Below are 27,686 nucleotides of genomic sequence, written 5' to 3' on the forward strand. Positions count from 1 at the left end.
TTGAGGCATCTTTTGGGTATATGCCCAAGAGAGGTATAGCTGGATCCTCAGGCAGTTCAATGTCCAATTTTCTGAGGAACCTCCAGACTGATTTCCAGAATGGTTTTACCAGTCTGCAATCCCACCAACAATGGAGGAGTGTTCCTCTTTCTCCACATCCTCGCCAGCATCTGCTGTCACCTGAGTTTTTGATCTTAGCCAATCGCACTGGTGTGAGGTGAAATCTCAGGGTTGTTTTGATTTGCATTTCCCTTATGACTAAAGATGTTGAACATTTCTTTAGGTGTTTCTCAGCCATTCGGCATTCCTCAGCTGTGAATTCTTTGTTTAGCTCTGAACCCCATTTTTTAATAGGGTTATTTGTTTCCCTGCGGTCTAACTTCTTGAGTTCTTTGTATATTTTGGATATAAGGCCTCTATCTGTTGTAGGATTGGTAAAGATCTTTTCCCAATCTGTTCGTTGCCGTTTTGTCCTAACCACAGTGTCCTTTGCCTTACAGAAGCTTTGCAGTTTTATGAGATCCCATTTGTCGATTCTTGATCTTAGAGCATCAGCCATTGGTGTTTTGTTCAGGAAATTTTTTCCAGTGCCCATATGTTCCAGATGCTTCCCTAGTTTTTCTTCTATTAGTTTGAGTGTGTCTGGTTTGATGTGGAGGTCCTTGATCCACTTGGACTTAAGCTTTGTACAGGGTGATAGGAATGGATCGATCTGCAATCTTCTACATGTTGCCCTCCAGTTGAACCAGCACCATTTGCTGAAAATGCTATCTTTTTTCCATTGGATGGTTTTGGCTCCTTTGTCAAAAATCAAGTGACCATAGGTGTGTGGGTTCATTTCTGGGTCTTCAATTCTATTCCATTGGTCTATCTGTCTGTCTCTGTACCAATACCATGCAGTTTTTATCACTATTGCTCTGTAATACTGCTTGAGTTCAGGGATAGTGATTCCCCCTGAAGTCCTTTTATTGTTGAGGATAGCTTTAGCTATCCTGGGTTTTTTGTTATTCCAGATGAATTTGCAAATTGTTCTGTCTAACTCTTTGAAGAATTGGATTGGTATTTTGATGGGGATTGCATTGAATCTGTAGATTGCTTTTGGTAAAATGGCCATTTTTACTATATTAATCCTGCCAATCCATGAGCATGGGAGATCTTTCCATCTTCTGAGGTCTTCTTCAATTTCTTTCCTCAGTGTCTTGAAGTTCTTATTGTACAGATCTTTTACTTGCTTGGTTAAAGTCACACCGAGGTACTTTATATTATTTGAGTCTATTATGAAGGGTGTCGTTTCCCTAATTTCTTTCTCGGCTTGTTTCTCTTTTGTATAGAGGAAGGCAACTGATTTATTTGAGTTAATTTTATACCCAGCCACTTTGCTGAAGTTGTTTATCAGCTTTAGTAGTTCTCTGGTGGAACTTTTAGGATCACTTAAATATACTATCATGTCATCTGCAAATAGTGATATTTTGACCTCTTCTTTTCCAATCTGTATCCCTTTGATCTCCTTTTGTTGTCTGATTGCTCTGGCTAGAACTTCAAGAACTATATTGAATAAGTAGGGAGAGAGTGGGCAGCCTTGTCTAGTCCCTGATTTTAGTGGGATTGCTTCAAGTTTCTCTCCATTTAGTTTAATGTTAGCAACTGGTTTGCTGCAATCTTTAAATAAATGTTGACAAAGGAATAAAATGATAATAAATGTATGCAATATACAAGATTATTAAGTAATCAACTAGAACATTGTGTTTATATATCCTTCAACTCCATCTAACTTTAAGGTGACCTCTTCCAAAGTCCAGGGGATAATGCAGTAAAGTGGTAAGAAAAAGAAAGAAAGAAAGAAAGAAAGAAAGAAAGAAAGAAAGGAAGGAAGAAAGAAAGGAAGAAAGAAAGAGAGAGAAAGAGAGAGAGAGAGAGAGAGAGAGAGAGAGAGAGAGAGAGAGAGAAAGGAGGAAAGGAGGAAAGGAGGAAAGAAGAAAAAAAGTAAAAAAGAAAGAAAGAAAAAGAAAAGAAAGAAAGATCCAAAAGATCGTCTGGACAGGACATAACAGATGTACTAATGAAATCACAGGAACTATGGTTTCTACTCAAGATCTGTGGAAGGTGAACCCCAACAGGTTCCATCAATCACGGAACCAGATTCTTTCATGGGTAGATGCTCAGGAGGCACCACCCTTGAGTAGCTGTTGCCAGTGCTACCGGAAGTGTCTTTTCGTTCAGTGCTACAGCCATTGGCTACCTGTTTATATTTCAGTAACTGGGACAGCATGAATATTCCGTGAAGGAGTCCTAATCAAACTCACAGGATCACAAACTACCAAAAGAAAAAAAAATAAAGAATGAAAACAGGGGAGTAATCTGCCAGGAAGTAATTCAGCAAGAATAGCGAGGGAATGAGAGAGGGTACTGTTAGACTGGAAAAAAAAACGAGTAAAATACAATATATACTCGTATGGAATTGTAGAAAACTAACAATAACAACAAAACCCAAGGAGGAGAGGTTAATACTACCACAGAAATTATCTAAATCGGTCTCAATTACTAAAATATGCAATGGTAAAATTACTTCACGAAATACCTAATCTTTTCTGCTTCACCTAACTTCTTTGTATTTTCGGTATTTCAGTATTGCACACGTAGGTATGAAAACATCCTAGAGAGTGACATTATTCAATACATTTAATCATCTACTTCTACAAACATTTAACCATAGCAACTACTCGGCTGTGATTTGTTTCTAACATTTACTTCATTTATTTATTTGTCTAAGTACCTAAATATTATAATGAAAACATTAAGATTAAGACATAGTAATGTGCATTTAAAAATTATTGCCCTTGAATACTTAGCCTGAAATTAGTGATATACTTCATTGCAAGTATAAACTCTCTAAATCCAAGTAATCTATAAGGAATATAAATTATATATATCTCACTTCTTTCTACCCTCCTGCTGTAATGAGATTTTTCTTCTTCACACATGACTATCAGATGGATGTTTTGTAGCTTTAGTGACATCGAATAATATTTACTTTACAGAAAAGAAAAACCTCTGGTTTGTCACAAGAAATTCTGGTTTCTGTGCCTGCCAAAGCTTCCTTGTAAATGAAGTCCTGTTGATCAGCTAATAGGAATTCTCAGTGCATTATCTGATTTTATACCACCGATATATCCATTAAGAAAATATTGAAAATGTTTTTACCTGCCCATATGGATACCAATCCTTATTTAAAGCCAAGTTGAATAGATTCAATTTTGTGCCCCTTCTCAATGGTTATGGCTCTCCAAAAATGTCACTATTTTTACTTCTAAGTTAGCAAGGTAACTAAATATACATGAAAAGAAGGCTATTTTTTACAGTGTCTTCTCTCTGGGTTCATTATTATATTGACCTGTAATAGTATGTTTTACACATGCTAAACACACCCAGGTACAGCACATAGCCGATACATTTTCTTAATTATCCAATGACCTGTCTGTGGCAGAATTCTCTCCTGTTTCTGGGGTGAAATTTGCCTTTTATAGTCTTATTTTCCATATTCTTTGTTTCATTGTCCTATAGTGGACATATACACTATTCTGCTTAATGACATTTGTAATTACATGTCACCCATTAAAAGAGTTTCTCTTTGGAATCCATTGTCATAGAGAGAAATTTTCTAAATTGATAATATTCTTTAACCCTCAGTCATTGTTCGGTAGCGCACAGTCTTTTCTTCCCCCACAAAATTCCACTCTGTTACTGTTGTCCCTCTAAGAAAATTCTTAATGAAAACCCTTGCAGTGTGTAATAATTAAAGAACAATTACATTTCAAACAATAATTCTGCTTACAAATCTTGGTGATCTACCACCGTAAAATCAAATAAACTACAATATTTAGAGTTTAAACTCTATGTTTGCTTTTCAATACCAAATTAACAAGACACAATTACATAATTCTCTCCCAAAATAAGCAAAGATCATTTCCTTCTGCTGTTTTTTTTCTCATAAACTCTTAGAGACTTATTTTTCTTCTATATTTGCCTATATTTTGGGCTTATTCAACCCCACTTGCTGTCGAAATTACACGTTCTGTCTAACTATAATAGAAGTTCTCTTGCTTCCACCTTTGAGTACTTGTGCAGACACATTTACTTGGACATGTCTAGACAGCGAGGGTTTGTAACGTGGAATAGTTTTAAATGGATGAATATGTATTTTCACCAATAAAACTTTATTTATAATGCAGCAGGGAGTCCAATTTGGTTCATGGTGTTTCCGTTTGCAAACATCTGCTTCACTACATCACCAGGTGGCTTCCTAATCTATTCCTATGGTAACAACTACCTATGATAAACTACTGACACCTGTCCATTTTCTGCTAACAGTTTTCCAAGGATTATACAACGTTTTAGCATCAGAGTAAACATTTGCAGATGTCATGTTACCTAAACAAAAATGTTTTTATATGTGCTGTACACTATAAATTGTCTTCATTTTACATTACATTTGTTGTTAAATTAATACTGAACTACATAAATAACTCAGTTGAAATTACATCTATATAAATGTGTTCTTCAACTTCAACATTAAGTGTAATAATCATTTACTGTTATAGCTCCCATCAATACTGTATAGCAATACTATGTCAAGAGTCTTTAATACATTGATAATTAGATATTTTGTACACCAATATGTTCATTCATTAAAGTCACAAACAAATTATTTCTTTTAAGAACTTTTAAATAACACAGCTATTAATTGTGTTACATCAGAAGAAACCAAAATGAACATATTTTATAATAAATATATTTTCTGGCACTTAATAAGTATAAATATGAGAATTTTCTTACTTTAAAATTGCTCTAACAGCTCTGATGATTCCTGTTTTCCCAGTATTTCATTGTGAAGCTTATTCACCATCACATAAAACTATAAAGCACTTAATTTTCTTTCTGCAAAACACGTTCTTATTTAAGATCATTTTTATTCAATGATGTTCCTCTCCCTTATTTCTAGAAGTTTTGTGAACTCCAATCAAATATTAATAAATAATGTGAGGATAAATACTATAGTTTGGATATGAAATATACTTCAAAGAATGGGGTATGATGGCTAGGTCTGCAGCAATTCAAATATATATGCGATGTATTATTTGTCTATAAAATTGGTATTATAATTAAAATCTAACTCATTATGGGTAATGAAATTAATGTCATGTTTTAAAAGACAGGATTTGAATCAAATTTAGAAGGGCTATAAATAAAGTTAATATCTGTTATAGCAACTTTTTTTCTGATATAAATGCTGTCTCAGAGGTTTACTGCTGACAAAGTTCACCCTTCCTAGCTCTTTCTGAACTCTGTGTGACTGGGTTCAACTCAGCTTTCCTGTCTCAAACTCCTCTCCAAGCTGACAGATTCAAACTACCTTCTCTTATCGTCTGATTGAACTGCTCTGCTTGGACTCATACTAACTCTAGCAATGTGTTTTGATTTATGGCTCTTTCTCATTCTCTTACCTTTCTGCATTCACCTGTATCTAGGTTGTTCTCTCTTTAGCCTCTCTCTGTAACAGTGTCCCAGTAAAAACTACTTGTGAATTCCATGAACTGAACTGCCACAAACTAAATTCCATTTCATTGCCTATGCCAAATCTAAGATTTTCTTTATGTTAAACCTGATCTATACTAGGCTCTCCTCGAACTCATAGATCTGCTTGGCTCTGTCTCCTGAGAAGACATGTTTGTACTCCAGCCAGATCGCATACACATACAAGGTCCTTATGTGTGATCTCTTGCTACAGCACCCATGTTGCTGATTTAAAATTACTCTATAAATGTCAAATTTCTCGACTTGAACGTAAGTGCAAATGCTTGCTCGTCTATGTGTTTTCAAAAAGATAGAGCATATAAAAAATTATGCAAACATATCAAATTGAAATGCTACACTAGGTCTGGCAAATAGTTCAGAAGTTAAGATCACCCATTCTTATTTAAGAGCACCAAGGTTTAGTTCCTAGTACCTACATGACAGTTTAAAACCATCTGTAACTCCAGTTCTATAGGAACTGACATCCTCTTGTGACTTGACAGACACACATTATGATGTCCAGGTATACATGCAGGCAAATCATCCATATAAAAAATTAAGTCAAAATAAAAGAAAAATCGGAATGTATTAGAAATACCAAAGAATCTACTTTTGTTAGAACTGAATAGAGCACAAGTGTGTGTGTGTGTGTGTGTGTGTGTGTGTGTGTGTGTGTGTGTAATTAATCCTCAACAGACAAAGATTCTTATTTTCTTTTCCTGTTAATCTGACCAAAAAAACCCCAAAAAACCAAAAAAAAAAAAACAACTTAGAAAAGTGACATTCAGGAGAAAACGTTATTTAGGCTCATACTAAATGGTTATATCCCATCATGACTAGAAAATCACAAAACAGCATTTAGCAAATCTACCACTGTATCAAGGACTATGATTTCCACAGTCATTAGCTTTTGACCATGTTTATAGTACATCAGTACATAATATTAAACTTCTCATGCCGAGCAGATCTTCTGCTCAAGCAGAAAGTGTTTGGTGATACCCATATCCAGTATGTCAGGAATACACTTGTGGACTACTGTAGTCCAGAAGTATTCTACTATGCATTATTTACTGTTGGGCAAGATATTTGATGTCTTTTCTTCCTCAGAAGACTTTATGAACTTTTTGGTATGATGTTAGCTAGCCATTAGGGAGAAAATGTTATATTCAACTTGAGTTTGACTTTGCTATGTTCTATAAACAAGTGAGTTGTGACTTTAACAACAGGACCTTATCATAGAGTTAAGGTTGGCAACCAGAGAATTTGAAGAAAATACTGGAAGATGGAAAAATGTTTGGAACTGCATGGATTTGAGGAGTTAATCTTGGGAAAATGGGCATTTTACCAAAAGGGATCTTCACTTTAAATGTAACCACAGTAAAAATTCCAGGGTTCAAGAATCATTCCTTACAGACATAGCAAACAACAAAAAACAAAACAGAAAGAAAAAAAACAAAAAAGCACCAAAAACTAGAACCAACAACAATACAATAACAACAAAAATCTTCAAATTTATGTGTTCACACACAAAAAACCAAGGCCATCCAAATAAATCATGAACAGAAAGAACAGTATATAGAAGATGATACAATGTGTGGTATTGAATTGCACTATACAGACACAATTTTACAAACAGTATATGTTTATACAACTGTAAATGCATAAGTCTGTGGAGCAGAACAGGACATCCAGATACCAGTCTATGGAAGGGTAGCTATCTTATTTTGTACACAGTTTCCAAAGGTCTACACTATGGGCAAAAAATAAAACTGTATGTGCTTGTTTTTGAGTGACAAATTAAAAATGTTCAATAACATATTTGAAAACTGAATACAGACAAATCAAAGCTGTGTCTGAATGTGAGTTTCTATAGGTGTTTTTTGGGCTTTTTTATTTGGTATCTCTTTCGACTTTTTTTTTTCTGTTTTATTTGGTTTACTGCTGTTACTGTTGCTGCTGCTGCTGCTGCTGCTACTTCTGTTAAAATGCTTTTTTTAATCTAATGAGTAACAAAAATGATATGAATTTGGTGTGATGTGAGGGTGAAATTTGGAAAGAGTTGGGAGAAGGGGAAGTATAAGAAGGTTTTATTGTTTGTAAGTCTATTTCCAATTTTTTTAAAAATGAAAGTTGTATTTCTCTATGATCATGTAGTCTTGGTATTAGAAATTCAGAGATGGTTCAATGTATAGGTACCAGTAAATATAATAAACTACCTAAATGAATTTAAAGACAAAAGTCACATGATCTTCTTGGGAGATGCTAATATTGTAATTTCTGTGGCCATAAATTCTTCAAAAATATTTTGAGTTAACTATCAGAACAAAATTTTTGAAAGTTTTCAAAATACTTTACTACTTAACTCAGCAGGTACTTAGCTGATGATATTATAGCAATGAATGGCACTAATGCATAAAATGTGGAATACTGACTGATTCAGCCTTTCAGAAAACAAAAGACCCTTTCATAACACCGTAAGTCTGTACTTGAGGTTCCACATGCAATTATACCCACTTTTCTTGACATGTTCAAAAAAGAAGAGATTTTGCTGCCACTATATAACTATGAATCCATTAATTCTATTATGAAAAATAAATTTAGATATGATAATAATACAATGTATAACATTTCTTTGGAACACAGTTCTCCAAAGTGCTAAGAGCCCCATTGCATCACAAAGTAGAAGACACTAAATATAGCTTATTTCCAAGTCTCTAAACATCTAGATTTTCTTGGTTTACTCAGTCCCCTAAATTTTTTCAATGTTTACTCTGGACTATTTCTCTTGGACTTCAGGATTTTTTCATTGACTAGTCTCTGTTATTGCCATTCCTTGTCTCCCTTCTGAACTACTTTAGTAATCCAGACTTTTAAATAATCCAGTTGAAGTTCACCACAGTAACAATATAGATTTCAGGATTGTGATACTTGTGATGTAAAATCTCTTACCTGCTTTTCATACTTTCTTTGTTTTTGAAATCTTTAAGTGACTTTATACTAACCTACAACTTGTTTCATGTGTCCCTGAGTACTTTAATTGCATATGATATCTAAATAAAACACATTAAATACGTATATAAACGGGGACATTCTTATTTGTCATGTGTCTGAGGAAGTATATTTCTATAGAGATTTTTAATTTTTTGAGTATTTGTATCCTCATGACATTTTATGTGGCACAATTTTTAATAACTTAAAGGGCATGTGAAGCTCTAGGAGAAAACCATCGATAAAAGCCAGCATGGAACTCACAATTTTTTAATAGTGAGGGTTATTTCTCCTGTTGGTTTTACTAAAATTACAGCTCATATTAAAAATATTGTGAACAAATACAGAGACATTAGGCCAAAAATTATCCCTGTGACTTAGAATACTTTTCTAAGCATGTAAAAATTGCATTCTTGATGATTGTCTTAGTTAGGGTTTTATTGCTGTGAACAGACACCATGACCAATGGTTTTATAAAGGACAATATTTAATTAGAACTGGCTTATGGGTCCAGAAGTTCATTCCATTATCATCAAGGCAGGAGCATGGCAGCATTGAAGTATCCAGGCAGGCATGGTGCAAGGGGAGCTGAGTTCTACATCTTCACCTGTAGGAAGCCTAGAACAGATTGATCATCTTCAGGCAGCTAGGGTCTCCAAGGCCATCCCCACAGTGACACACTTCCTCCAACAAGGCTACACCTTCTAATATTGCTACTTATTGAGCCAAGCATATGCAAACCATTACAATGATTTAAGTATAAAATTAGGTAGCATGCAGCGAGTGTGACTAGAATGAAGGAGTAATTACTTACATTCACGAAATTATAGTCAATATGTTTATATTATATAGAGTATATCATATATTGCATAACATATCTTCATATATCACATATCAAACACCAAATACTACAAATCACATATTATGTATATGAAATATGTGATATATATAATATATGTCAATATCACATATGTAATATATAATATATAATCTTAAAATAATTATTGAAATACTTGATTATGTTACATCTAAACTTTTATATTACTGAAAATAAAATTAGACCTGGTAATTTGAGAACATGAAGAAAAATGATGTAAGAGAAGAATAATTCAAACCACATACTTCATTTTTGGCAGGATTTCATTAAGTTTGTTTAGACCGTATAACCCCTTACCACAAAAATCACTAGTCATGCTTAACTAGTAATTGACCTGGGTTATTTCCTATACAATAATATATTTTCCACACTTGGTGTCCTGCATTAATTTTGAGCAAGTGTTTTTTAAATAAATCTTCAAGTCAACTCCAGATTACATATAAGTTGATATCATGTCTCTTGAGTAACTAAAACATAGGAGATAAAATGACTCTCAGCAAAGGATGTAGCAGATGCTTCTGCCTTTGATTTCTCTCTTTCTCCAGTTCTTAGATATGCAAATGCACCAAGCACTATGCCATTTGACCAAAGAATTTCCCACTAATTCTTTTCAAATAACAACCCAGTGATGTGCGTGGCATAAATACTAAAATCAAGTCTGTTCTCATATGTTAGACCATTCAGAAGTCAAGAGAATCCAAAGAATTATTGAATTAGATGTATTTAGGAATCCACCCCTCTCCGAGAGAGAGAGAGAGAGAGGTGTGAGTCTTGGTCAAACTGGAAGCCTAGGGTAAACTTCAGTGTCTTCCTTGATTATTCTTGTTTTTCCCCCCTTTTTCACTGATCCTGAAACCCACTCAATTTGCAAAGTTGACTGGCTAGCAATTTCTAACACCGTAATTTTTTTTTTAAACTTTGATGTTATGTTTCCAAACTAGGTTGCTGCTACAAGTGAGGCAGGTAGTTAATGAAATAAGCATCTCTGGAGGCCCATGTTAGTTTCTTTTTGTTTTTAAGTTTGACACCAGAGACACAATTTATTACCTGAAGCAGTTTGAGAAAGCTCAGATTTTGGCCATGATCTTCTCCACCAGAGTCTTTTTTTTTTCACATGTCCCCTACTCATAGCTGAAGAGGTGGATTACCGACTGCAGCCCAAGTTACAACACAGTTACAGTGCACTTCTTGATTATCTTAAGATCACAAAGGGTGTGATGTAGACCCTTAGCCTGCTGAAAAGGGGAGCATCTTCTGATGCCGGAACTGAATGCAATGGGATAATCAACAGCAAGTAAGCCTGGGAGAGAAGTCGAATCCTGTGAGTGGGAAACTCAAGCCCTGTGGCCATCTTGTATAAGTTAGGCTGGATTTAAGATCGTTGAGTGGAAGTCTCCTGGTTGCTTAGCAACGGGTACTGTTCCTGATGATGAATGAGCATGGGAAGGTAGGCCTCCATTTTGCAAATGTAAGAATAGAATTCTTAGGAGCTGAGGCAGAGCTGGTCTTTGGGCAGAGCTGACTGCCCTTATTTTTCACATCTGGGAGTGTAAGCTGGCGTACCTCAACTGGGATTTGCCTTTTCTTCCCATTAGTTCCTTGCCTGGATCCAGAGGGTAAGTTCCTTTTCTTATTTCTCTCAAATCAGATGAAATTGAGAAACTCCGTGGTCTGAATAGCTCTGGGACCACTTCCATTTTAATGAAGTCATTTCTTCATAAGTTAGCCCCACTCTCTGGCACCCACATTGGAACATGGACAAAGGCATGCTTGTCTCCTCACCCAAATTAGGCACTAGGAAAAGGGCATTCCCAGGACCTATCTGTGCTACTCCTTCCTCGGTATAAACATCTCATTTTGAATACTAGGTACCCCCAGGTTTCGCTATTTCTGTCTTTAAGGCATGCCAACTCCTCTAAGGCTCTCAGCTTATGAGTTTGTTATTTTTATCATCCAAAAAGAAAGTTCTGTATTAATGGCTTCCCCTTCGAGTCATTTAGCCATTAGATGCTGAGACACCGGGCTAAGGGCATAGATCAATTCATGTTTAAGGGTTCTGGTAACTGGGGTCATACTTAATTATAACTTTCAGCCCCTCTTTCCCTTTTTGGCTGTTTCAAAGGCTTCTCCAGCCTTCTCCGGAGGGAACCTATTGGTAACTAAGTGCTTTATATTCAAAGCCTTCCATGCAAGCATGGATGTTGCCCTCCGCCACATGTTGCAGTATGGAAACAAGCTTTGTTATCCACCTTCCTCACAGCTGCTAGCACTAGGGGTAAATTGATCATCTCTCGGGGGCCAATTCCCACAATCACCAAGGTCCCACCAGAGTGAATTGCATTTCACTCATCCATATTTAGTTTAAAAAAACTAGGAAATTTCAATAATCACAATAAAGAATTTCTAGTAAAAAATATTTTAAAACTGACCACTTTGCCAAATGCCATCTACAGATACAATACAATCCCTATCAAAATTCCAACTCAATTCTTCACACAGATAGAAAAAGCAATTCTCTGGAATAACAAAAGAAACCCAGGATATCAAAAACAATTCTTAACAATAAAAGAACTTCTGGGGGAATCACCATCCCTCACCTCAAGCAGTATTACAGAGCATTAGTGATATGCTCTCTATATGGTATTGGTACAGAGACAGGCAGGTAGATCAATGGAATAGAATTGAAGACCCAGAAATGGGCACGCATACTTATGGTCACTTGATCTTTGACAAAGGAACTAAAACCATCCAATGGAAGAGATTGTATGTTCAACAAATGGTGCTGGTTCCACTGGAGGTCAGCATGTAGAACAATACAAATCGATTCATTTTTATTGCCTTTTATAAAACTCAAGTACAAGTGTAACAAGAACCTCCACATAAAACTGAAAATAATAGAAATGAAAGTGTAGAACAACCCTGAAACATGGGCACAGGGAAATATTTCCTGAAAAGAAGACCAGCCAAATTATTTTTAATTGGATATTTATTTCATTTACATTTCAAATATTATCCCCTTTCCCAGTTTTCCGTCCATTAACCTCCTATCTCATTCACTCTGACCCTTCTTCTATGAAGGCTTTCCAGCTCCCCAACCACCCACCCCTTCCAAGGTGCCTGCCCTGACATTCCCCTACACTGGGGGATTCAGCCTTGACAGGACCAAAGGCTCCTCCTCCTGTTGGTGCCCAACAAGGCCATACTTTGCTACATATGCAGCTGGAGCCATAGGTCTGTCCAAGTGTACTCTTTGGGTAGTGATCTAGTCCCTGGGAGCTCTGGTTGGTGGGTATTGTTGTTCTTATGAGGTTGCAAGCCCTATCAGTTCCTTCAATCCTTTCTCTAACCACTCCAACAGGGACGTCATTCTCAGTTCAATGATTTACTGCTAGCATTCCCCTCTGTATTTCTCATGTTTTGACACACCCTCTCAGGAGACAGCTATATCAGGCTTCTGTCAGCATGCACTTCTTGGCATCAGCAATATTTTCTAGGTTTGGTGGCTGTATGTATCTGGGCTGGATCCATAGGGTTGACACGTTCTGAGTGGCCATTCCTTCAGTCTCTGCTCCAATCTTTGTCTCCATATCTCCCTCTATGAATATTTTTGTTCCCCCTTTTAAGAAGGACTGAAGCATCCACACTTTGGTTGCCCTTCTTCTTGAGCTTCATGTGGTCTGTGGATTATTTCTAGGGTAATTTGAGCTTTTGGGCTAATATCCATTTATCACTGAGTTCCCCTCCCCAACTTCCCCCCCATGGCCGAACTCCCCCCAACAATCACGTTCACTGGGGGTTCAGTCTTAGCAGGACCCAAGGCTTCCCCTTACACTGGTGATCTTACTAGGATATTCAATGCTGCCTATGAAGTCAGAGTCCAGGGTCAGTACCTGTATAGTCTTTAGGTAGTGGCTTAGTCCCTGGAAGCTCTGGTTGCTTGGCATTGTTGTTACTATGGGGTCTTGAGCCCCTTCAAGCTTTCCAGTTCTTTCTCTGATTCCTTCAACGGGGGTCCTATTCTCAGTTCAGTGGTTTGCTGCTGGCATTCGCCTCTGTATTTGCTGTATTCCGGCTGTGTCTCTCAGGAGAGATCTACATCCGGCTCCTGTCGGCCTGCACTTCTTTGCTTCATCCATCTTGTGTAAATGGGTGGCTGTATATGTATGGGCCACATGTGGGGCAGGCTCTGAATGGGTGTTCCTCCTGTCTCTGTTTTAATCTTTGCCTCTCTATTCCCTGCCAAGGGTATTCTTGTTCCCCTTTTAAAGAAGGAGTGAAGAATTTGCATTTTGATCATCCGTCTTGAGTTTCATGTGTTCTAGGCATGTAGGGTAATTCCAGCATTTGGGCTAATAGCCACTTATCAATGAGTGCATACCATGTGTGTTTTTCTGTGATTGGGTTACCTCACTCAGGATGATATTTTCCAGTTCCGACCATTTGCCTACAAATTTCATAAAGTCATTGTTTTTGATAGCTGAGTAATATTCCATTGTGTAGATGTACCACATTTTCTGTATCCATTCCTCTGTTGAAGGGCAACTGTGTTCTTTCCAGCTTCTGGCTATTATAAATAAGGCTGCGATGAACATAGTGGAGCATGTGTCTTTTTTATATGTTGGGGCATCTTTTGGGTATATGCCCAAGAGAGGTATAGCTGGGTCCTCAGGTAGTTCAATGTCCAATTTTCTGAGGAACCTCCAGACTGATTTCCAGAATGGTTGTACCAGTCTGCAATCCCACCAACAATGGAGGAGTGTTCCTCTTTCTCCACATCCTCGCCAGCATCTGCTGTCACCTGAGTTTTTTATCTTAGCCATTCTCACTGGTGTGAGGTGAAATCTCAGGGTTGTTTTGATTTGCATTTCCCTTATGACTAAAGATGTTGAACATTTCTTTAGGTGTTTCTCAGCCATTCAGCATTCCTCAGCTGTGAATTGTTTGTTTAGCTCTGAACCCCATTTTTAATAGGGTTATTTGTCTCCCTGCGGTCTAACTTCTTGAGTTCTTTGTATATTTTGCAAATAAGGCCTCTATCTGTTGTAGGATTGGTAAAGATCTTTTCCCAATCTGTTTGTTGCCGTTTTGTCCTAACCACAGTGTCCTTTGCCTTACAGAAGCTTTGCAGTTTTATGAGATCCCGTTTGTCGATTCTTGATCTTAGAGCATAAGCCATTGTTGTTTTGTTCAGGAAATTTTTTCCAGTGCCCATGTGTTCCAGATGCTTCCCTAGTTTTTCTTCTATTAGTTTGAGTGTGTCTGGTTTGATGTGGAGGTCCTTGATCCATTTGGACTTAAGCTTTGTACAGGGTGATAAGCATGGATCTATCTGCATTCTTCTACATGTTGACCTCCAGTTGAACCAGCACCATTTGCTAAAAATGCTATCTTTTTTCCATTGGATGGTTTTTGCTCCTTTGTCAAAAATCAAGTACCCATAAGTGTGTGGGTTCATTTCTGGGTCTTCAATTCTGTTCCATTGGTCTATCTGTCTGTCTCTGTACCAATACCATGCAGTTTTATCACTATTGGTCTGTAATACTGCTTGAGTTCAGGGATAGTGATTTCCCCTGAAATCCTTTTATTGTTGAGGATAGTTTTAGCTGTCCTGGGTTTTTTGTTATTCCAGATGAATTTGAAAATTGTTCTGTCTAACTCTTTGAAGAATTGGATTGGTATTTTGATGGGGATTGCATTGAATCTGTAGATAGCTTTTGGTAAAATGGCCATTTTTACTATATTAATCCTGCCAATCCATGAGCATGGGAGATCTTTCCATCTTCTGAGGACTTCTTCAGTTTCTTTCTTCAGAGTCTTGAAGTTCTTATTGTACAAATCTTTTACTTGCTTGCTTAAAGTCACACCGAGGTACTTTATATTATTTGGGTCTATTATGAAGGGTGTCGTTTCCCTAATTTCTTTCTCGGCTTGTTTCTCTTTTGTGTAGAGGAAGGCAACTGATTTATTTGAGTTAATTTTATACCCAGCCACTTTGCTGAAGTTGTTTATCAGCTTTAGTAGTTCTCTGGTGGAACTTTTGGGATCACTTAAATATACTATCGTATCATCTGCAAATAGTGATATTTTGACTTCTTCTTTTCCGATCTGTATCCCCTTGACCTCCTTTTGTTGTCTGATTGTTCTGGCTAGAACTTCAAGAACTATATTGAATAGGTAGGGAGAGAGTGAGCAGCCTTGTCTAGTCCCTGATTTTAGTGGGATTGCTTCAAGTTTCTCTCCATTTAGTTTAATGTTAGCAACTGGTTTGCTGTATATGGCTTTTACTATGTTTAGGTATGTGCTTTTAATTCCTATTCTTTCCAGGACTTTTATCATGAAGGGGTGTTGAATTTTGTCAAATGCTTTTTCAGCATCTAATGAAATGATCATGTTGTTTTGTTCTTTCAGTTTGTTTATATAATGGATCACATTGATGGTTTTCCGTATATTAAACCATCCCTGCATGCCTGGGATGAAGCCTACTTGATCATGGTGGATGATTGTTTTGATGTGCTCTTGGATTCGGTTTGCCAGATTTTTATTGAGTATTATTGCGTCGATATTCATAAGGGAAATTGGTCTGAAGTTCTCTTTCTTTGTTGGCTCTTTGTGTGGTTTAGGTATAAGAGTAATTTTGGCTTCATAGAAGGAATTCGGTAGTGCTCCATCTGTTTCAATTTTGTGGAATAGTTTGGATAATATTGGTATGAGGTCTTCTATGAAGGTCTGATAGAATTCTGCACTAAACACGTCTGGACCTGGAATCTTTTTGGTTGGGAGACCTATATTGACTGCTTCTATTTCCTTAGGAGTTAATGGGTTGTTTAACTGGTTTATCTGTTCCTGATTTAACTTTGGTGCCTGGTATCTGTCTAGGAAAAGGAATAACACTCGAAATGTATATAGGAAATACTCAAGTTAATAAAAAAAAAAGAAAAAAAAGAAAAAAGAAGAGGCATAGAACTGTCTTAATTTCCATAAGTTGTTCCAATTGTTGATTAATAGATCTGAGCTTCTCATTCTCTCAAGTCCATTAATCATGAGCACACATCAATGGCATAAGCTCTACTTTTGCTATACCAATGATCTCCCCTGTTTTTCCAAGTCATGTGGACAGCACATGAGTAGAGAAACCACTTCTTAATTCCTTCCATTCAAGTCCAGCCTTGCTGAAGCATTAGAAATTACTTTGTAATATAACTGTCAACATTACCCTTCAAATCAGTGATTAGATCTTACCATTCAGAAATCACATCTCTAGGGACAGACTCCTAAAATAAGTACTAGCAGACAATGCCTTAAGCCAAGTATTCTAGAAGTAGTCGCTGATAGCATCTTGTTTATTTCAAGTGCCATATCAAGAGAATGTTTATAGGATAAGGAAAAAAATAACAAAACAATATAAGGTCAGGAGAAAAACTTCAAAAAATAATGACATGTCAGGAGAGATTAGTTTTGGCCTGGTCTCATGTTGTTGCTATAGTACAAAAATTGCTAACTTTCATCAAATTACCTTGAACCTTATAGGAGTCAGTCAAGCAACTAAAGTCTGCTAATAAACATATAACATTTTAGTGTTTTGGGTGGCATGTGAATGAGGGAGGAAATTTGGAAAGGCAGGTAGATTTTAGGTATGTTTTACTAAGCACAAGTCTTACAGTACCTGAAGCATATGTGGAGCAGCTCAGAAGGGCTAGAAATATCAATTTCAGCAACTTCTATCAGGTAAAAGTAAGCTGCTAGGTTAATGATACATGCCTTCTGGTAAGGAAATGACTTATGCATTTACAAATATATACAATGGCTTGATTTTTGAAGTCTACATGGAGTTTTAATAAAGATGAAATGAATCTACAGAATAGAAGGAAAAGAATGACATTTAGATGTTTTACATAATAATGACATGACACTATGAATTCCAAGTACTATTTGTGAGTTTCATATCTCTTCCTAGAAAGCAAATAGATTTCATGACACCTCATGGATATGCTCTCCCAGCTGAGACTGAGCATTTTCTATTGGATATATACTGATGCAATTATTTTATGGCAAATCAACTAAATTATTATCATTCATTGATCCTCATTTACCATCAGAAATGTTAAAAGATGGAATGGGTTTGATGTCATAATTTTTCCAAACAGAAAATAAGTCTTGGGTTAATTATTAATGTCCACATTTCAAAATATCAGAACTCTGTTTAGATTCCAGTGCCACAGTCTGCACAACGGAAGTAAACTAATTAAAAGACTGTTGTCAGGTGTAAGCTCAGAAACCAGCTTACATTACCTCAGGGCTGCTACAAGATTTTGTTATGGATAATAGAGGAATAACTCTCTTGAAACAGGTCCACGTTGATCAAATTACCGATTTGTAGGATTGGTCGATGAAATGCTGTACTACCCAGTGATAAAATAACTCAAAGAGACAGAATATTTTACCACTTACACATTCAAAGGAAATAACATTCCTTAGACTAAATTCAGGGAAAATCACATTTCTTGCAACATCTGAATATCTGAGATTTATCCTGAGGATTCAAAATGGATATATATATATATATATATATATCTTTTTCCCCCTAACTATTGGCTGCTAAGTAAGGGATGTGAAACTTCATTTAATGAATTGACCTCTATGAAAGCAAATCACATCCAGTAGACACATGGGTGAAGGGATGAAAGGAAATGAAATTTTAGGTGTAGTCATGTGAAAAGATTTGTTTACCTGTCTTCTAAAACTATCATTTTATTGTTCTTATGTGGGTGAAACAAATAGAAGGTAATGATAAGATATAGCGAATTTCATGAGTACTAAGTTACTACATGCTTACAATTATAAAATTTAAATATATGTTTGTAATAATAAAAGCTCATACCTCCTCCCTCTACCCCACCCCTTTCTCCAAGCAGCTATCCCTAATCTCTATCTCAACTTCACCAGTTCTCTCTACAACCTGTAGCCTCAAGTCTCTCGAAGGCTAGGTTTATCTTCTTTCACTGAGGCCAAACCAGGCAGTCCTCTTCTGTATATGTTTTGGGGGCTCATGTCAGCTGGTATATGCTGCCTTGTTGGTGGCTCAATGTTTGAGAGATATCAGGAGTACAGTTCATTTGATACTGCTGGTCCTCCAATGGGGCTACCCTCCTCCTCAGCTTCTTCCGGTTTTTCCCAAATTCAACCACAAGGGTCCTTGTTTTCTTTCTATTGGTTGGGTGTAATTATCTGCATTTGACTCTTTCAGCTGCTTGTTGGGCCTCTCAGACGACAGTCATGCTAGACTCCTGCAATGCATGTCCTTTTGGGTCTGACCTCACTCAGGATGAAATTTTCTAGTTCCATACATTTGCCTGCAAAACATATGGTGTCGTCATTCTTAATACCGAAAATGGAATACTACTCTGCTATTAAGAATGAAGACAAAGTAAAATAATCTTTAATCAAGTATTTTTAAAGATGTTAACCCATCATCTCCCACAAGAGCACACCATGTTTCTGATGAAACACAATAATATGCATTTACTTTAATCATGTTGTATAATAGCAATGTCTGGATAGAACTTCCATAAGTAACTGGCCAGCAAATCTACAAAATAGCTTTAGAGTAATTTTCAAGTTGCCATGCCTCTAAATCACTAAGAAAAACTAAGGAACTCTTAACTAAAGAAAATAAATCAACATGGAAACTAAACCCAATGAATTGTACTAGATTTGAATCTGGTCAAAACAGAAAAAAAAAGAATACTTTCAGAAAAATTAATGACAATGAAAAATCTATTTGGCTGTGGATATTAGCCAAAAAGAAGCTCGGAATACCCAGGATTCAACTCAGAAACCATATGAAACCCAAGAAGGAAGATCATACCGAAGTGTGGATGCTACAGTCCTACTCAAAAGGGGAAAAATAATCTCAGAAATAGATAAAGAGAGGGATCTGAAAGGGAGACAAGAGGGGGAAGGAAAAAGGAAAGCCGGTTCAGATAAGGGAGGAGAGGGGGGAGATTTACAAATGGTCAGGGATTTGAATAAAGGTATATATAGCAATGTAGAATGGGGATCTGGGGGTGGCTACTGGAAAGCCCCAGATGCCAAGGACCCAAGAAGTTCCCAGGACCCAACAGAGAGGACATTAGCAGAAATACTCAACAAAAGGGAGAGAGAACCTGTAGAGACCATATCCAGTGGATAGGCACAGTCTCCCACTGAGAAATAGGCCACCCACCTCCCTCAAAAGTATTAATCTAGAATTCCTCTGGCTAAAAGGAGATGCAGGGACAAAGAGTGGAGCCGAAACTGAAGGAAAGGCCATCTAAAGACTGCCCCATCTACAGATCCATCCCATCTTCAGACACCAAACACAGACACTATTGCTGATGACAAGAAGTGCTTAATGACGTGAACCTGGTATAGCTGCCCCAAGAGGCTCTGCCAGAGCTTGACAAATATAGCTGTGGATGTATGCAGCCAAATATCAGACTGAGTGTAGTTACCCCAATGGAGAAGTTAGGACAAGGACTGTAGGAGCTTAAGTGGTTTGCATCCCCATAGGAATAACAACAATATCAACCAATCAGACCCCTAAATCTCACAGGGATTAAACCACCAACCAAAGAGTACACATGGGGATATCCATGACTCCAGCTGGATATATAGGAGAGGATTGGCTTATCTGGCATCACTGGGAGGGGAGCCTTTTGGTTGTGTGGAGGTACGAAGACCCAGGGTAGGGACTGCTAGGACACTGACGCAGGAGTATGTAGGTGAAGAAGCAGGGAGAGGAGGGGATAGAGAGATTGTGGCAGGAAACTGAGAAGGGGAATAACTTTTGAAATGTTAATGAATAAAATAATAAAAATGGAAAAAATATATACTATATAGTATAACTAACTATATACTATATACAAACTATATATTATCTTTGGATTAGATAATAGATATGTTTCATTACTGATATTGAGGTTTCGGGGACTTTGGGAAATATTGCATTGTTATATGAATTTTCTTTGTTTTTAGAAAAAAATAATGAAAAGAAAATTGTTTTTAATGCATAAGCTATCATTTTGGTTGAAAATATTAACCATTCATTTGTATTAACCATAATCTTATAATTTCTGAGGAATCTTAATTGTGTAAAACATTTTTGTAACAATTACATGACAGTATTACAAGGACATAATGTGCAAAAATAAAGCCCCTTCCAAATCTCTAACACATACAGGTAAGCAAAATGTATCTACTAAGCTACTCCCTTTCTAGAACATACTACTGGAATCTGTTTTGAAATGCATGCACTTGTAATCAGGATTGCACGTGCTATTGTAGGTGTTGAGGTTCAAGTTTTCTCAGAACTAAGTAGAAGTAGAGGACTATGTTTGTCAAATTTAAACCTCATTCTTACTAACATCGATTCACATAATCCCTTTGCAGGGATTGATTTGCCTTCTGATTATGCTGTAATAAATCCTCATTCTCCCCACTACTGTTCTTGAGATGCTCATGCCTGGTTACTTTGTTCTGTACGGCAGTTTCATGAGGAATGGTGTGATTCAAATCACCTATCAAACATTGTTTTATTCTGTCATACAGAGAAAGATGTAACAAAGCAGACTAAATTAGCTAAAAGATTTTTTTTGTTATTTAAATGAATTGCAGTTATAATAAATGATATTTATTTGTGCCATTATGATTATATGACATAGGATCTTCAAGGATATTTAGAGTTAATAAAAAAAATTCTTACAAGGGGTTGAGGATTTAGCTCAGTGGTAGAGCGCTTGTCTAGCAAGCGCAAGGCCCTGGCTTCAGTCCTAAGCTCCGGGGAAAAAAAATCTTACTTAAATATATTTGAAAAAATATATTTATACATTTTTGTTCAATCAAAAATATTTGAACAAAATAAGAACTCATATTTAATAAACATCTTTTACTATAAAAACAACTGTTTTCCATTATATATCTATATATCTATATATCTATATATCTATATATCTATATATCTATATATTGAATTTCCTATAAAGTCTTATTTTCTTAAAAAGTCTATAAAACTAGAAATAGTTCAAAAATGTTTTAGAGAAAAATTTAAAATAGGTGATGATGAATTTCATATAGATTATAGTCAGTTTGTAATGTTAAGTTTTAAGGTATGTTATTCATGAAATCAAATGTTTAGTCTTTGGATTTTACCTATTAGAGTTCATGATTACTATTAATTCAATCTGAATAAAAATCTGAGTACCTATTAAGAAAGCAAAAAAAAAATAGCAACCCAACCTGAATGATACAAAAATCCTGAATGTTTGTTATAATGAGATTCATCCTTTGGAAATATTTTTGTACTTCAGAGAGTTTGGTGACTACCTTTATATATACCTACAAAACCATTGCGTAAGTCATAGGGCCCACACAGAGTGAACAAAGAAACGAGGAGCCTTCATGGGTCTGACCTAGGCTGTGTGCATGTATGTTATGGTTGTATAGATTGGTCTTCTTGTGGACACTTAACAGTGAGACCTGGGACTGTCCTAACTCTTTGGCCTGCTTTACCTTTTACCTTCTACTGGTTTGCCTCACCCAGTCTTGACATGAGGGATTGTGTGTAGTCTTACGTAACATGTTATGCTGTGATCAGTTGATATCCCTGGGAGGTTGATCTTCTCTGAAGGAAATTGAGGAGGAATGGCTCTGAAGGAGAGGGGAGGTGGGAAAGGAACTTGGGGGAGTGGAAGGAAGGCAAACTGTTGTCAGGATATAACATATGAGAGTAGAATAAAAAAAATAGTCATTTCCATGTTAGAAGTTTTTATTATAAAATAAAATAATAGAAAGTTAAGTCAATAAAAAAGGTTCACTCCATATAAAAATAACCCATAGAACTTTTCAGATGCAAAGCAAGAAATGTGATCTAACTCTTCCTTCTACAGCAATGGTTGGTTGTAAAACTGAAAACATTTGTTTGATTTCATTGTGTTTCTTCATTCATATATTTTTGCTTTCTCTATTTTTGTACACAAGAATACATGCTAATAGTATTTACTTTTGAAAACTTAATATAAGATACACTTATGTAAAACATATCACAAAGAAATCACAAAGAAACTCAGAATGTATTAATGACAGGTTATGACAGTTCTTTTACATAGTCTGGCTGAATTTATTTGATGGAGAAAATTACACTATTATATAAATTTCTTTAGTGACTTCCTATGATAGTGTAATAGAGCTGAATGAGCAACTGATTTAGAATATTGGAAAACAAAATGATAATGCACTTAAAAACATGAGTGCAGCTGTATTATTCCACAACCACATCCAAGTGAAGATTTTACCAGATAATGTTTGAAAATAATAAATTTTCAAAATAAATTATAATACCTATAAAATGTATATTTCTCTGGGAAAAGGTTTTGTTTACTGACAATTGCATAACACCTGTTATTCAGAAATATATTAGTTACCCATTTGAGTCACTGAATCTAAACATACTCATTATATATACTCTTCAATTATTTTGTTATTTTTACTTCATAACAAAAGATACTTTTATTAGATACAGTTAATTATGTTTCCCATATGTCTTGGTCTAGTGTTCTGTTTCTATGAAAACTTGGAGAATCAAAAGGAATGACTGAAAGCAAGGAAACTCTATCTTCCAGGTTCAACAGTACTGACATATATATGAACTCATAGAGACTATGGCAGCATGCAAAGGTTCAGGCCAGAATGGGTACTAGAACTGAGAGGAGAAGCTGTAAATGAGTTCCTATTCCATAATCAAGAAGCTTTCTGTAACTGATACCTGTTTGCAATGAAAATAATCAGTTTTCTCCAAAGGAGTGTTATGGAGTATATAAACTAAAGTGTAGGCCCCATGCCTGGCACTAATCTATCTATCTACCTATGTATGTATGTATGTATGTATGTATGTATGTATGTATGTATGTATGTATCTATCTATCTATCTATCTATATTCCTTCCTTCCTTCCTTTCTTCTATCTTTTCTTTCCTTCTTTCTTTCAATTATTTATTTGTATTCCAGTCATAGTCCCCCTCCAGGTTTCTCCTCCCACAGTTCCTCATCCCATTTTTACTCCCTCTTCCCTCAAAGAGGGTATAGTTTCCCTACTTGTGTTGAAGTTTTCTATCTATTATCCTTTGTATGACTGGATTTTTGGAAATATTTTGTGAAAATGTTTTTATCTTGGAATATCTTGGTTTCTTTATCTATGTTAATTGAGAGTTTCACTGGATATAGAAGCCTGGGTTGGCATTTGTGTTTTCTTAGGGTCTGAATGATATCTGCCCAGAATCTGGCTTTAATAGTCTCTGATGAGAAGTCTGGTGTAATTCTGATAGGTATATATATTTTCCCTTATTGCTTTTAATATTCTTTCTTTGTTTTGTGCATTTGGTATTTTGACTATTATGTGATGGGAGGAATTTCTTTTCTGGACCAATCTATTTGGAGTTCTGTAGGCTTCTGGTATTGTTAATGGGCATCTGTTTTCTTTAGGTTAGGGAAATTTTCTTCTATAATTTTGTTGAAGATATTTGCTGGCACTTTAGGTTGGGAATCTTTGCTCTCCTCTATACCTATTATCCTTAGGTTTGATCTAACCCTATTGTCCATTGTGTCTTGGATTTCCTGGATGTTTCAGGTTAGGAGCTTTTTGTGTTTTACATTTTTCTTTGATGGTTGTGTCAATGTTTTCTATGGTATATTCTGCCTTTGAGATTCTCTCTTCTATCTCTTGTATTCTGTTGGTAATGTTTACATCTATGAGTCCTGATCCTTTTGCTGGTTTTCTATCTCCAGAGTTGTCTCCCTTTATGAATTCTTTATTGTTTATTTCCATTTTTAGATCCTGGTTGGTTTTGTTCAATTCCTTCACCTGTTTCATTGTGTTTTCCTGTAATTCTTTAATGGATTTTGGTGTTTCCTCTTTAAGGGCTTCTGCTTATTAACCTGCGTTTTCCTGTATTTCTTATATATTTGGTTTTGAGCCTAGCCTTTAAAGGCTGAGGCATCTCTCCAGCCCAATTTCCTGTGTTTCTTTAAGGGAATTTTTTTATGTCCTTCTTAATGTCATCATCTATCATCATCATGAGATTGATTATAAATGCAAATCTTGTTTTCCAGTGTGTTTGCATATCTAGTATTTGCTTTTCTGGGAGAACTGGTCTCTGACAATGCCAAGTAGTCTTGGTTTCTGTTGCTTAGTTTTCTGTGCTTGCCTTTCGCCATCTTGCTGTCCCTGGTTTTAGCCAGTCTTCCTGTCTCTGACTGTGGCTTGTCTCTCCTGTAACCCTGTGTGTCTGCACTCCTGAGACCAACTATCTTCCAGTGGGATCTGGGTACATAGAGCTGTGGGACTGTGTCAGCTCTGGGCACAGGCAGAAACTGGAAGTTTCCTGTAGCAGAATGCTCCTGGGATCCTGTGTCCTGAGGACTCCAGGTGGGTCCCTTGGAGCAGAAGTGGTGGTCTTACCATACTTTCAGGTGTGAAAATGCTCCTGGCCATTGTCTTTCAGCTCTGCACACAGGCAGAGACTGGAAGGATACTCTCCCTGACTGCTCCTATGTTCCTTTATCCAGAGCACTCGTGCAGGTTCCTCTTGGGCCAGGAATATGAACAGAAGTGGTAGTCTCCCGGGAGCTCTCAGGATTGTCTACACCTCCTAGAGCCCAACTCTCTCCCCCATGGGATTTGGGCACAGAGAGCTATAGGACCAGGTCAGCTCCAGGCACAGGTGGAAACCAGAAGGATCCTGTCCCAGACTGCTACTGGGTTTGTGTGTCCTGAGGACTCCAGGCAGTCCCTCAGAGCAGAAGTGGTGGTCTTACCTCTGCTCTCAGATGTGTCAGGTGTGAGGAAAATATTTAACCTCCTCTTTGGATCTGAGACTCAGCTCTTCTAGTCACTGAGAAGAAAGTCAGAACATGACTAGTTTTTTGAACATATGTACTGTGATTCTACCTTGCCAAATTTTATGGTATTGTGGTTTTAAATATAAAACCATAAATGCAAAAATGAAATGTGAACATTTACTCTTGTCATTGATAAATGAATACCCCTTATGAAAATGGTTTTAGAAAAATGTGTATACACACATATTTTAATTTTACTGCTGCTTCTCTTTCAACTAATCTAACTGATTTTCTCTGAATATAAAATCAAATTCAATATAAAGGCAGATGAGAATTTTTTACATATTTCATTTATTATAATATCTCTTAACTGATTAATTTTATAACATTTATGAAAATATCTACAAAACAATTTTATCTGTAATTTTTAATTAGAGTTTGAAGGAAATATAGGATAATGGTGTTCTCAAAGTTTTAATTGTATAGTTTTTTATTGATTGGATGTTGACATTCATTATTATGAAATATCTATAGATTTTAAGCTGTAGTAGACTTAATGCAAAAATGAATCTTGAGTATCATAAATTACTTTGACCTGAATTATTGAAACAATCACTTGCATTCAGCATTAACTTAAAGCATTTATGTGAGCTGCATTTGTATTTATTATAATAGAATATCTTCTTTTAGGTCATAAAAGTGTGGCCCAATAGAGTAGAAATAGCTATCTCAAATTAATTAGGCCTCTAAAATAGGGTCCCCGATTCTAACAATTTATAGAAACCCTATACAATCTTTGAGTTTTTTCTCATCCATGAAAGAATAAGTTGGAAAATGATATGACAGCAAACAAATATGTTGTAGATACATATAAGGTTCATAAAAGTCACATGAATTTGTGAACAAGTGATTAGAAAATTGTTCTATTAATATTTCATTTTGCTTTCTACCCAAAAGAGAGGAGACTTTACTAATAGGTGACTCTGCTGTTTGAGTCCAAGCATAGGACCAGTTTTTCACTTTCCTTTTCTGGACCTTACAATATGCCTACTACTACTTGCATATGCAACGGCATAGCTAACTGCTCAGGAATATGATTTCCTGTACATAAAAATGGACAGTAATTTCCTTATGAGTTGATCTGTTTTTCGGTTTTGTTTTTTAGTTTACACATTGAATTGTTGTACTTGTTTTACAATCCCCCCCAGCAAAGACTTTTCTAAAATTTAGAACAAATGGGATGTAACTTTTTTTCTGAGCCATCTGTCAGAAGGAAGAGGAAAAACAGGTTTTCCTGTCATTTCAATTTTATGCCAAAGTTTGAGGTAAGTTATTCAATTTTAAAAAGAGTTAGTTTAACACAGTGAGACTATAAAAGAGGGCTGAGCATATCCAAACTTACTCATTATATTTCTCATTGTGTTGCTGGCAGAGATGCTATGAATTGATAAGAGAATTGCATATGATGTGAAGCCAGGCAGGGTAGCAGTCCAGGGGTGATCTGTTCAGTTTCTGGCTGAAAGTGGGCTGAAGACTGGCAACTGTAAAGAGAAACAAGTATGTGTTTCACATAATGCTGGCAAGGGCAAACATAACCAGCATCAATCCTGGCAGTGTATACCAAGTTTGAAAGTGGCATATGCTGATATCCATTGGCCAGCTCATACATGACAGATGTCTTTTAACCAGGTCAGAAAAACTCAGCATGAAAGACCAATTTAGTTCTGTATTAGAATAGTTTGTTTTAGTCAGTGCAAAGCAGAATTCTTCCCTATAGTTGACCTGATATATACCCAGTTTTTCATGTACATATGTTGTTGATATTGTTTTAACAACTTTGTTTTATATACTAGAGCACCTCTGTGTAGCCCATTATACTAATTTTCTAAAGCCATGGTAAAACCCTATGACCAAGGCAACTTATAGAGGAAAAGGTTTACTTGGACTTAAGTCGTCAGGAGAATAGAAATCCATCATGGCGAAAATGTGAAAGCAAGTAGCAATCATAGTGGCAGAAACAGGAAACTGGGGGCTCAATCTTGAATCATAAGCATAAAGCTGTGAAGACAACTGGAAATTAGAATATTCTTTAATTTCTAAAGTCCTGCCTCTAATGACATTCTTCCTCCAAAAAAACAAAAAGCACAACTGTTAACCTTTGCCAAATGATCAAATATCAGTCTCTGTTATGAACATTCTCACTCAAACTACTATGACTTTCCAAACTTTACTATAAACCCAACCATATAGTACTGCTCTGGGTGTGCAATTTAGATTCCTCTGAGTTGTTCTTTAAACTTAGTACATTTCAACAAATGCTTAATTTACCTTCTGTTTTGTCCTTGGTTCATTATTTTTTCAACAGAGGTCTGCTTAACATA

The 27,686-nt window shown here is 36.2% G+C and overlaps 1 long non-coding RNA gene across 1 annotated transcript in view; it reads right to left on the reverse strand.

Annotated features, from left to right (window-relative positions):
* The window catches only part of LOC134480982 (uncharacterized), a 61,360-nt gene extending 50,562 nt beyond the window's left edge, over window positions 1-10,798 (reverse strand). Inside the window, exon 1 of the long non-coding RNA XR_015633040.1 lies at window positions 10,484-10,798. This is a non-coding gene — a long non-coding RNA (uncharacterized LOC134480982). The remainder of the gene's footprint in view (window positions 1-10,483) is intronic.
* Window positions 10,799-27,686: the final 16,888 nt, after the last annotated feature.

This window comes from Rattus norvegicus, chromosome 11 (genome assembly GCF_021556685.1).
Source record: "Rattus norvegicus strain SHRSP/BbbUtx chromosome 11, alternate assembly SHRSP_T2T, whole genome shotgun sequence".
Taxonomy (NCBI): Eukaryota; Metazoa; Chordata; class Mammalia; order Rodentia; family Muridae; genus Rattus; species Rattus norvegicus.